Source organism: Podarcis liolepis (assembly GCF_965112155.1).
Source record: "Podarcis liolepis genome assembly, chromosome: 7".
Lineage (NCBI taxonomy): Eukaryota > Metazoa > Chordata > Lepidosauria > Squamata > Lacertidae > Podarcis > Podarcis liolepis.
In genome coordinates this window covers 6,202,357-6,214,438 of record NC_139561.1, presented here as the reverse complement: position 1 = coordinate 6,214,438, position 12,082 = coordinate 6,202,357, and the positions used below count along the sequence as shown (strand labels likewise).

Below are 12,082 nucleotides of genomic sequence, written 5' to 3'. Positions count from 1 at the left end.
ACTTAACAACTAGCGATAGACACACTTGGCAGGTCCGTTGCATTCAGTAGCATGGTTGCAATTTAGCAAAAAAGGTGATTATGACTTCTGTTGAGAGGAGCCTTCTTGCAAAACCAAAGCAATCGTCTGTGTTCTTTTCCTGGAGAGACTGAACTCCTAGAAGCCATTGCTGTTCCAGCATCTGAGCCCAAGCACTGTTGACCTGGGTAGACTGAGGGAGGGTCTGCAGCTCAGTGTCAGAGACAGGCTTTGCATGGGGAAGGACCCAGGCTAAAACCCTGGCATTTCCCTGTAGGTCTGAGAAAGGCTTTTGTCTTAAATCTTGGAGAGCTGGTGCCAGGTAATGCAGATGATCCTGACCTTGATGGACCAATGAGCTTTGACTCAAGATTTGACATGGATTCAGTCTCATTGTTTCCTATATGAGGTCTCTTTGCCTCAGACCACTTTGTCTCCCTGTTCATTGTCTCCCTGTTCATTGTCAAGGGGTAATAGTTTGGAGGAGTGGAAGTCCACACCAATGGAGGGCTTCCCCCCACTAGTCATTTTTAGGGTGTTTTTTCCACCTTTGAATAATCTGGTGGAGGTGGCCTCCATTGGCTTGCACAGGGCAGGGAGGAAAGCACACACCTCCCCAAAAAAGCCTCCTCCAGGATCTTGGGGCAATAGAGAAGGGGTGCATTCCCCCATCTTACCCATGTTGAAGGGACAAACAAGTGGGGCAACAGCCAAAGCTCTGAAGTGTGTCCAGTACATTAGAAACAGCTTGCTTTACTTCAGGGAAGGTTCACATAAGCTCGCAAGAGACCATTTGCATTCAGTATTTGGGCTTCAACCAAAGTGGGTGCAACTTCCTAAGATATCACCCCATGGGGTTCTGAACCATAAAAGCTTGTGACCTTGTCGCATAGTGAATAAGCATGAATGACTGGAGCAGAGATTTAGCTCCAGTGACAGACGAATCTTTTTTCTCTGTGGTTCTGGTTCTTTTTCTTTTTAAAAAAATGATATTTATTGAAATTTTACAGACAGTGAAAGGTTACAGAATTTAAACATAAAAAGTAAGAACAAAGAATAACCATAATAAAAAGGGGGGGAAAGAGATACAAAAATACAAAAACAAAACACGTAAAAAGTAAAAAGCAGTTAAAAAAGAAAAATCAGTATTTTCATGTCTTATATTTCATTTACTTGTTTCCTGACCTCCTCACACCTCCCTTTTTTGTATTCCAGTTCAAATGATTAATTCAGCAAATCCTTACCCTCTATCATTTATCCTTACTCAATATCTTAACCTATTATAAATATGTATTTTCAACCATTATCAATCCGTATTTACATATTCTTGTTAATCTTTTTACCAATACCGCTTATTTTCAACCCAACATCCCTTTAACATTCATTAATTTTACAGTATTTCTGCAAATAGTCTTTAAATTTTTTCCAGTCTTCTTCCACCACCTCTTCTCCCTGATCTCGGATTCTGCCAGTCATTTCTGCCAATTCCATGTAGTCCATCATCTGGTTCTATCTAGTTCATGGTGCTGTTGGTCTAGCAGAGCTGGTTCAGAAACTAACATGTTCAACAAAATGTATAACTGTATAAGAACCTAAGAACAGCCTGCAGCATTCTGTTCTCACAGTGGCTGAAGTGTGAGAACAAGTTGTGGAAAACTAGCAAGCAGGACCTTCTGGAGGCATAGGGACTGCCTTCTCCTCCATGAATTTGTCTAATCCTCAAGTTAGTGCCCATCCCTGCCTCCTGTGGGAGGGAGTTCCATAGTTTAACGAAATGCTTCCTTTCATCTGCCCTGAATCTTCCAACATTCAGCTTCGTTGGATCCACAAGTTCTAGCAAAGGTTATTCTAACTGTAGGACAGCCTTTGGCCACCTGGTTCCCGCCAGATGTTTTGAACCACAACTCCCATGAGCTCCAAGCAGCACAACTGATGGGAATTGTAGTCCCAAACACCTGGGGGTTGTTGAAGGCTGCTTTGGGAACCTTAGGCTAGGTAGTGGAGTGCCCTTGTGAGGTACCTAGGAGGGAATATCAGATGAAGCTCAAGGTTTTCCAGAAAAGGAAAGTTTTGCTAAAAGACTGAAATAATATGCAGTATACTTGAAGGCTGTCCCAGAGAGGAAAGGGTTATAGAGGGAGTGGGAAAGGAGTTGGCAGAGACCCCAAGGCTGCTGCACAGTTATGCTTTACCAGGGGGGAAGGGAAGGGGGAGCAATGGAAGTTGGAAAACTGGCAAGAGAGACAGAAAGAAATAGGGGGGGAGCAAGTTATACCTTTCCTTCCATATGATCTGTCCAAAAACATGTCAATGGAGGGGGGTCCTCAGCTCCAGGGTGAATCCCCCCAAAGAGAAACCATGGCATGGCATTGTTGGTCAATGATTGCTGAATGGATGTTCAAAGGCTGGTATTCCAGGAGTCAGTCAAGCTGAGTGTGTCTCACTAAGATTGTTTTCACTCAGGTCATTGATAGTGTCAGAAAGACCAAACTAATGACAGACTGGGTAATGACCAGAAGGAGGATTCCTCGATAAACAAAAGGGAAGGATGGTCGTCTAATAGTCTAAACTGGATGCTAGCAGAGTAGAATCACTTTGGCCAGAAGAGGCCACAGCTGTTGGACCAGCCTCAGCTGGTGGAAGGCACACTTGCACTGCCCCACAGTGGCTACATGAAACCAAGCTGGCCATATGAAACCACCTTCAGATATTTGAAGATGGCTATCGCATCGCCTCTCAGTCATCTCTTCTCCAGGTTAAACCACCTCAGCTGGCTCAGCTGTTCCCTTGATCATCTTGGTCTTTCAAGCAGACTGTTCGACTTCACCTTCCTGGGCAGACAAGCGGGGGGGGGGAGGAGGAGACCCCTTCTCATTTAACAACATTCTCGTCCTTCAGGTTGATGCAACTGTTAAGAAAGTAGCTAAAAAGGTTAAGGGACCCCCTGACCATTAGGTCCAGTCATGACCGACTCTGGGGTTGCGGCACTCATCTTGCTTTATTGGCCGAGGGAGCCGGTGTACAGCTTCCGGGTCATGTGGCCAGCATGACTAAGCCGCTTCTGGTGAACCAGAGCAGTGCACGGAAACACCATTTACCTTCCTGCTGGAGCGGTACCTATTTATCTACTTGCACTTTCACGTGCTTTCAAACTGCTAGGTCGGCAGAAGCAGGGACCGAGCAACGGGAGCTCACCCCGTCACGGGGATTCAAATCGCTGACCTTCTGATCGGCAAGTCCTAGGCTCTGTGGTTTAACCCACAGCGCCACCCGCATCCCTAAGAAAGTAGCTAGTCAACTGTTAATTTAAAATAAAACACCAAAGTTTTCAATAAATATGAGGGATCTTTGAAAACTCATAGGAACCAACACAGAGAATCATTACAGACCTTAAATACCATCCCCAGAGAGTTGTACTCCTGTGCTGTACTGAATGGAATCTCGAACCCGATTTTGTGTTTATGTGTTATGCTGGATCTGTTGCCAAATGCATCTTGCTTTTCCACCGAAAGCATGACTTAATAGGGGGTCCAGCCTCAGTACCAGGTTAGTGAAGTGCTTCTTGCAGGTGTAGGAGGATTACGGCCCGGCAACCCCACACCCCTGTAGCTTTCGGAGTCGGTGAAGATTTGGCAGCGGCCCATTTGCACTGCAGAGCTGTTCGTCTAGCTTTTATCTGTGTTTATTATTCCTTTCCAGATTGTTTCCTTTTTCCCTCTCCCTGAAAGATCTCATGGGCAGATACAGTTAAATAAACTGGAGGGCGAGCAACGGCGCTCAGTGCAGCAGGAAAGGCATTATTACCCATCAGCGTGTTGTACAGGCCGTCTCCCCCTCCTCTCCCGGTCACCCCAGGCTCACGCCTCGCTGGTGGGAAGGGCAAAGGCGGGGAGAATGGCGCCTTGTAGCAGAGCCAGGGACCTCAAGGGAAGGGTGTGGGGCTTGAATGCAACCCCGATGTGATTGGGAACAGATGAGAAGCAGGTTCTGGGCCTGGAAGGTGAAGCTTTTGCAAGCAACATTGGGTCGCCGAGGTCGGGAAGAAGAAGCTGCTTCTTGTAGCCAAAGCAATAGTTCACTAAGCCAGTGGCAACTGAAATTTTAAACATCTTATGTTTAAACAGCATAGGAGCCAACTCTTGGGGCCGAGGTCCCTTCCGCAGTCCCCATAAAATATTTGAGGGTCCCCTGCAAAGTTGATGGGCATGGTCATTGACATGGTATTCATGTGCCATGGGATCGATTATGTGGGGCTGGACTTCCCCCCCTCCCCATATTTTGTTTGTCGGCACCCCTGCCACACATAATCTCTGAGCTTCTTCTACTTGCCTTCCCAAACTAAAACTAAAAAGTTAACCATTGCTTTCATCTTCAAATACCGGAAAATGTCACATGGAAGATGGAACAAGCTTGTTTTCCGCTGCTCTGGAGGAGAGGACCTGAACCAATTGATTCCTTTTTTTAAAAAATATAAATATTTATTAAAGTTTTCACAGTATTACATAATGAAAAAATAAAATAAAATAAAATAAAATAAAAAACAGTTAAAAATAATTCCATCTTTTCGGCACTTATCTTTCATTTACTTGTTTCCCGGACCTCCTCATACCTCCCTTTTTTGTATTCCAGTTCAATTTATTAGTTCAGCAATTCCTTTCCCTCCTTATTATCCTGATCTTTAATCTTAATATATTATAACATTAAATTTTCACCTATTAAAAATCCAATTTTTCCATATTCTTTTAAACCATTACAGCTAGAAACCACTTAACTTCAATCCAACATCATTCTAACATTCATTAATTTTGAAATATTTCTGCAAATAGTCTTTAAATTTCCTCCAGTCTTCTTCCACCGACTCTTCTCCCTTGAACCAATGGATTCCAATGGCAAGAAACTTTAGAAATAACTTTCTGAGGGTATGAGCTGTTCAGCAGTGCAACAGACACCCTACTAGGAAGGTGGTGGACGATTCTTCAGTGGAGGTTTTCAAACAAGAGGTTGGATAGCCAGGGATTTTTGAGCTGTGATTCCTGTATTGCAGGGGATTGGACCAGATTACTCTTGGGGTCCCCTTCCAGCTCCACAGTCCTATAATTCTATACCTCCATTGGTCGTACTGGTGAGGCCTGGTAGCTTTACTTTCACTATTGGTAATAATAAACAGGAGTGCTCATTAGATTACAAGGAAAGAGTGAGTAACAGAACATTTCAGTCAGCTGTTTTTGTTTCTTATAGCGGCATCAAAACATAAATAAATCAAGTAATGTTGGGTTCTTGTTTTGCTTTTCATTGTTGGTTTTGCAACTCATCCTCTGGCAGTCAGGTGACAGTTGACCCATCACGTCAAATAGACTCCACATGGCTGACTGCTCCCCCCTCCCTCCCTCTTTCTTTCTTTCTTTCTTTCTTTCTTTCTTTCTTTCTTTCTTTCTTTCTTTGCAGTAATGGAGCAAAAAATAGAAAAATCACCAACACCCACTTCAGAAAATCCCAAACTCCAAGATAGAAAATAGATATTGTAATATTTATATTTTATTGAAACGGCTTGTGTTGGAAAGAAGTAATTTGTTTCCAGACTCTTGATGCCAGATTTGAATCCTGAGAACATATGTCATTATTTTTAAGTATTTCCCGGCAACTGGTCTCTGGCCTCTGAGTTCTAGTCTGTGGCCCTCTAGGTGTTGTTGGGCAGCCCTGACCATTGGCCATGCTGGCTGGAACGGATGGAGGTGGAGCCCAATCAGAAATGCCTCAAATGGCATTTGGACCTGCCAAAGCTTTCCTCCTTCTTGCCAAATAGCTGCAGCACAGTCCACGACACTAGAGACTCATCACTACACAAGCTCTGTTTCTAGCACCAGAGAACCTTCACTTTCATATCAAAGAAACAACCTACCTCTAGCCTTTGGGGATCACAGAAAAACCAGGAAAATGTGTGAGGGAAGGCTCAGAAAATAGATCTACCTCGAGCAAAAATTATTTGGTAGAATTGAAGCGGTCAAGGGGTATGACAGATACCCTAATCTTGTTTCATTCCTAGCTGATGGGATGCTTTTTCCATGTGTTTTGAAGGGCTCTTGGAAGCAGAAACGTTCTGACGTTGCCAACAAATGATGCTCATTCAGGAACAGATGATTCCAAATTTTGTAATGTGAGACAAATAAGTATTTTGGAGGAGAGGTTGCTGTTTTCGTGATGGTGGATCTCTTCTTGCAAAAAAAAAATATTTTTCAAACTGTAGCTAAAACAGATATAGATATAGATATATAAATGTCTAGTCCCCTTAAATACACTTTACTGGAAGTTTGACTGGTTCAGGTGGGGGTGTTTTACCCGAGCAGCAGCAGCACCAGTGAGGAGACTATGTCAAACTATTCTTCCTGTGTTGTTTCCTTAAGAAAAAGAGGGAGAAATGCGGTCTGCAAGGGGCAGGGGGCTTGCTTTTTTATTTCAGGAACCACCGGAACATACTGGTGCACCCAGTCGGGCCACCCGCTGTTGTTCGCCTTCTGGGTGTGGTGCCTCGGGTGCTAATCCTGGTTCTGAGAACTGGGTCCTTTACTCTGCCTTGAACTGGTAGAGCAGGCATAGGCAAACTCGGCCCTCCAGATGTTTTGAGACTACAATTCCCATCATCCCTGACCACTGGTCCTGTTAGCTGGAGATGATGGGAGGTGTAGTCCCAAAACATCTGGAGGGCCGAGTTTGCCTATGCCTGTGCTAGAGGATTGCATGCCATATTATGGCGACGGGCACCCATCCGCACTCAAGAGGGGCAGCAAAATACCCTGGTTGACCCATGGCCCAAAACATGCACGGGGGCAGCTTCTGCTTGTGTGGGGTCAAGTGGGGCAGCGGAGTGGCTGAGGAATTCTGCTGGCAGCATCTTTTCCTCCAGATCAGCGGTTCTCAACCTGTGGGTCCCCAGATGTTGTTGGACTACAACTCCCTTCATCCCTGAGCTCTGGTCTTGCTAGCTAGGGGTGATGGGAGTTGTAGTTCAACAACATCTGGGGACCCACAGGTTGAGAAAGGCTGCTCCGAATGTTTCTCTTGCTCACAGCACAGAAAATGGAGCCTCTCGACACGGGATTTGCGTGGCTTCTTCTTGTGTTTTTCTCTTCTTCGATTCGGCACCGCTGCTGCTGCTGCTGTTTTGAGTTTTCTGGCCTGTCAACTCCTCCTGCCCCGAAATCTTAAATGGCTTGCAAGGTTTTTAAGGCCCTGCGGAGAGTGTCTTAAGCATTGGTATTTCCTGTTGTGCGAAGGCCTTTGCAGTAACAAAGTGAGGAGAGCAGGAGAGAGAGAGAGAGAGAGAGAGAGAGAGGGCAAGAAAAGAAAATATTTGGATGGTTTTCCTTCCCGTTTTCAAGCAGCAGAAAAGAAATATGATAAAACAAAACCCTCACGAAAAGCTCCATTCAAGCTCCCCGGCATGTCAGAGGATCTAGTAAAGTGGGAACTCTGCCTGCATGGAGCAGAGTCCTTTGCAAACGACCTACTTACACCCTTAACATTTATCAAAAGAGTCACACCATGCACTGAACTGATTTACACTCAAGGCAACCAGAGCACTGAACCAGGCCAAAGGGGCCTCTGTCCAGGCATGTCACTATCCCTGGCAAGGCACCCAGAGCTGCTGCAGGTCCATCTCTTTTCCTTCCTTCCTTGCAGGACCAGCCCAGGACATTTTGTTGCCTGAGGCGAACCAGAAAATGCCACCTCCCTGCCCAGGCAACCTTTCCCGCCCCCAGCTGCACATGTGCAAACTCCTCCTTATCACAGAATCATAGAGTTGTTGAGTTGGAAGGGACCTTAAGGGTCATCTAGTATAGGCATGTCCAACTTCCAAGAGACTGCGATCTGTGAAAAAACAGGCAGTGACCACAGCCTAGGTCTTGCCAATCAGGTTGGCAGTTCGAATCCCTGCAATGGGGTGAGCTCCCGTTGCTGGGTCCCTGCTCCTGCCAACCTATCAGTTCGAAAACACGTCAAGTGCAAGTAGATGAATAGGTACCGCTCCGGCGGGAAGGTAAACGGCATTTCCGTGCGCTGCTCTGGTTCGCCAGAAGCACCTTTGTCATGCTGGCCACATGACCCGGAAGCTGTACACCGGCTCCCTTGGCCAATAAAGCGAGATGAGCGCCGCAACCTCAGAGTCAGTCATGACTGGACCTAATGGTCAGGGGTCCCTTTACCTTTAAGTTGTTGATCTGCCACGGACCCCCCGCAATCAACCAGTTGATCACTGATGGACATCCCTGATCTAGTACAACCCCCTGCAATGGAGAAGAGTCCACAACTTCCCGAGAGAGCCAAAGAACCTGCCCGCCCACCTGCCTGACGCTTTAGGGGGCTGAGAAGTCTGAGGCCAGAGTTTTCCAGCGCCCTCCTTCTTACTTTGGACTTGCAGGCTGGACCACTTTAAGAGGAGACCCAGGTGGCGCTGAGGAGATGAGGGCTTGCTCTCTCCATCAACTGCCCTCGGTTCCAGGTCTCTCTGCTGCTGGCTGCCTGGTCCCTAGAGCCAGAGTCCCCCCCCCCCCACCTCACCCCAAGGCCAGAGGTAGCCAGTTCCAGGCTTGGCAGAGGAGAATCATAGAATCATAGAGTTGGAAGAGACCACAAGGGCCATCGAGTCCAACCCCCTGCCAAGCAGGAAACACCATCAGAACACTCCTGACATATGGTTGTCAAGCCTCTGCTTAAAGACCTCCAAAGGAGGAGACTCCACCACACTCCTTGGCAGCCAATTCCACTGTCGAACAGCTCTTACTGTCAGGAAGTTCTTCCTAATGTTTAGGTGGAATCTTCTTTCTTGTAGTTTGGATCCATTGCTCCGTGTCCGCTTCTCTGGAGCAGCAAAAAACAACCTTTCTCCCTCCTCTATATGACATCCTTTTATATATTTGAACATGGCTATCATATCACCCCTTAACCTCCTCTTCTCCAGGCTAAACATGCCCAGCTCCCTTAGCCGTTCCTCATAAGGCATCGTTTCCAGGCCTTTGACCATTTTGGTTGCCCTCCTCTGGACACGTTCCAGTTTGTCAGTGTCCTTCTTGAACTGTGGTGCCCAGAACTGGACACAGTACTCCAGGTGAGGTCTGACCAGAGCAGAATACAGTGGCACTATTACTTCCCTTGATCTAGATGCTATGCTCCTATTGATGAGCCCAGAATTGCATTGGAGAGGAGCCTGCTGGTTGGCCACCTGGAGACCGAGCGCAGCAGCCCCCATCACCCCCACTCACTCCCCTCAGAGCCCTTGGGGCAGGGGGGCCAGACTTGATAGCCCCTTAGTGCTCCCCCCCAAAAGAGTGCCCTTTGAAGTGACTGCGTCAGCCCCCTTCTTTGCAATGGCTGCTTCAGCCGTCCCATGGTTTTAAACAACAGCATTTTAGCTGGGGGGGGGGGGAGATGAGTAGGGAGATTGCGGGAAGATGACAGATATTTTATAAAATTATGCATAGTGTGGAGAAAGCAGGCCCAAAGGGGGGTCATCCAGGGAAGCTGGACCTCTGGAAGATGCAGGGCAGACGAAAGGAAGCCCTTCTTTGCACATCATTGCATACTTGGACTATGGAATTTGCCGCCACAGGATGTGGTCAGTGGCCACAAACTGAGCTTCAAACGGGGGTTAGGAAGAGTCACGTAGAATAAGGCTGCCTGCGGAGACTAGTTACGATGGCTATATTAGCTCCCTCAGGAAAGACGCTGCACACCCTGGCATCTTGAGCAGGAGGAAAGCTCTTGTGCTCCTGCCCTGGTTATTGCCAGGGCCATCTGCTAGCCACAGAGGGCTAGAGGGATCCTTCTGACATTCGTATGGCCCTTGAACGTAAGAAGAGGCTGCTGGATCAGGCCAGTGGCCCATCTAGTCCAGTATCCTGCTCTCACAGTGGCAAACCATATGCCCCAAAGGGAAACCAGCAAGGAGGACCCAATCACAAGGGCAACGCTTTCCCCTCCTGTGGTTTCCAGCAACTGGTGTTCAGAAGCAATAAGGCCTCTGACTGTGGAGGCAGAGAATAGCAGCATGGCTAGGAGCCATAAATAGCCCTCTCCTCCTCCATGAATTTGTCTCATCCCTGTATAAAAGCCGTCCACGTTGGTGGTCATTTCTGCCTCTGACTGTGGGTGAAAGGAGGGATGGTCAGCGATGAAGGGAGCTGTAGCCCAGAACATCTGGAGGGCACCCATTTTGGGAAGGCTGGCCTAGCTAGGAGCAATGTCACGTGAAGAAGAGGAGTTTGGATTTGATATCCCGCTTTATCACTACCCTTGTTGTTGTTGTTTGTTGTTGTTGAGTCGTTTAGTCGTGTCCGACTCTTCGTGGCCCCCTGGACCAGAGCACACCAGGCACTCCTGTCTTCCACTGCCTCCCTCAGTTTGGTCAGACTCATGCTGGTAGCTTCGAGAACACTGTCCCACCATCTCGTCCTCTGTCGTCCCCTTCTCCTTGCGCCCTCCATCTTTCCCAACATCAGGGTCTTTTCCAGGGAGTCTTCTCTTCTCATGAGGTGGCCAAAGTATTGGCGCCTCAGCTTCAGGATTTGTCCTTCCAGTGAGCACTCAGGGCTGATTTCCTTCAGCATGGATAGGTTTGATCTTCTTGCAGTCCATGGGACTCTCAAGAGTCTCCTCCAGCACCAGAATTCAAAAGCACCCATTCTTTGGCGATCAGCCTTCTTTATGGTCCAGCTCTCACTTCCATACATCACTACTGGGGAAACCAGAGCTTTTACTGTACGGACCTTTGTTGGCAAGGTGATGTCCCTGCTTTTTAAAATGCTGTCTATTCCTTTCTCCTTTCCCTTCCTTCCCCACAACAAACACTCTGTGAGGTGAGTGAGGCTGAGAGACTTCAGAGAAGTGTGACTGGCCCAAGGTCACCCAGCAGCTGCATGTGGAGGAGCGGGGAATCGAACCCAGTTCACCAGATTACGAGACTACGCTCTGAACCACTACACCACACTGGCTCACACTGGCTGACGTGACATCCCTCTCCAGCTATGATTCCTGCCTTGCAGAGGTTTGGTCTAGTTAACCCTTGGGGTCCCTTGCCACTCTGCAGTTCTGTGATTCTGTGCTGCCACTTCAGTGATGAGAGGCAACATGCCTGTCGGGACAGGAGTCAAATTAGCGTTACGAGGAAGAGGAGGAGTCATATCCTCGTCATCCTGTGATTCCTGTGCAGGAGAATTTTCCCCATTTTATTTCATCTCTAAATTCATTATTTGCGCAGTTAAAGCTTTCAGTCTGAAATCTGAACCTTTCCTCATAGAACAGACGGGCCGGTGTGTTTTTTTAAGCAGAAGTATGCGCAAGCCCTGTGTTCTCCTACAGTTCCTAGCGCAACTGGAAGGAATGAAATGAACACAGATAAGATGCGACACAAGAAACGAAACACAAGGAGATCAGCCAAACGTAGTAATCACACTAAATCTTTGGTCGAGAAGAGAACAGAAAGATCATTAACTGAAAGCAGAGATTGGCAGGCACAGAGCAAGAACAAGTCAGAAGACAGCGAAGGAAGGCACTGAAAGATGGTTACGTGTTTTCATGTGTTATTAAAATGAAAAAGCCGGAGTGAGCTATTCAGAAGGGCTGGAAGATCTCTGAGTGCTTTAAGAATGCCGAAAGTGTGTTGTTGACTGTAGCTGTGATGGAAAAGGTGGCTGTGATTGCAGCAATGGTCTGATAGGTGGTCATCACCTAGGCTGTAAAGGAAGATGCCAGAAAGCATCAAAATGCAGCCTGCCTTTCTCTTATGTTTTTAGGAGGCTGACCCTACATACGTTTGTATGCAATAAAGGCCTCTCTTGTCACTTGGAGCTCTGCCTCCTTTTCCTTTGGGTTTCTGTGATGGATACCTCCAGATTAAGAACACCTTTTAAAGTTCTCCAACCCCTGGAGTAGATGACTCTTTGGGTTCCTTCCAAAGCTAAAATTTTGTGGTTCTATGACTCCCGTAGCACTGAGCCAGGGCAGGGAAAGTAGAGGCTTGCAACCTTCTTGAAGTTCCCCCTCTCACCAATAAATAGGGCGTGGTGACTCC

The 12,082-nt window shown here is 47.2% G+C and overlaps 1 protein-coding gene across 1 annotated transcript in view; it reads left to right on the top strand.

Moving 5' to 3' along the window:
- ANTXR1 (ANTXR cell adhesion molecule 1) overlaps nucleotides 1-12,082 on the top strand; it is a 136,109-nt gene that overhangs the window by 91,335 nt on the left and 32,692 nt on the right. The gene's annotated exons all lie outside the window — the stretch shown is intronic.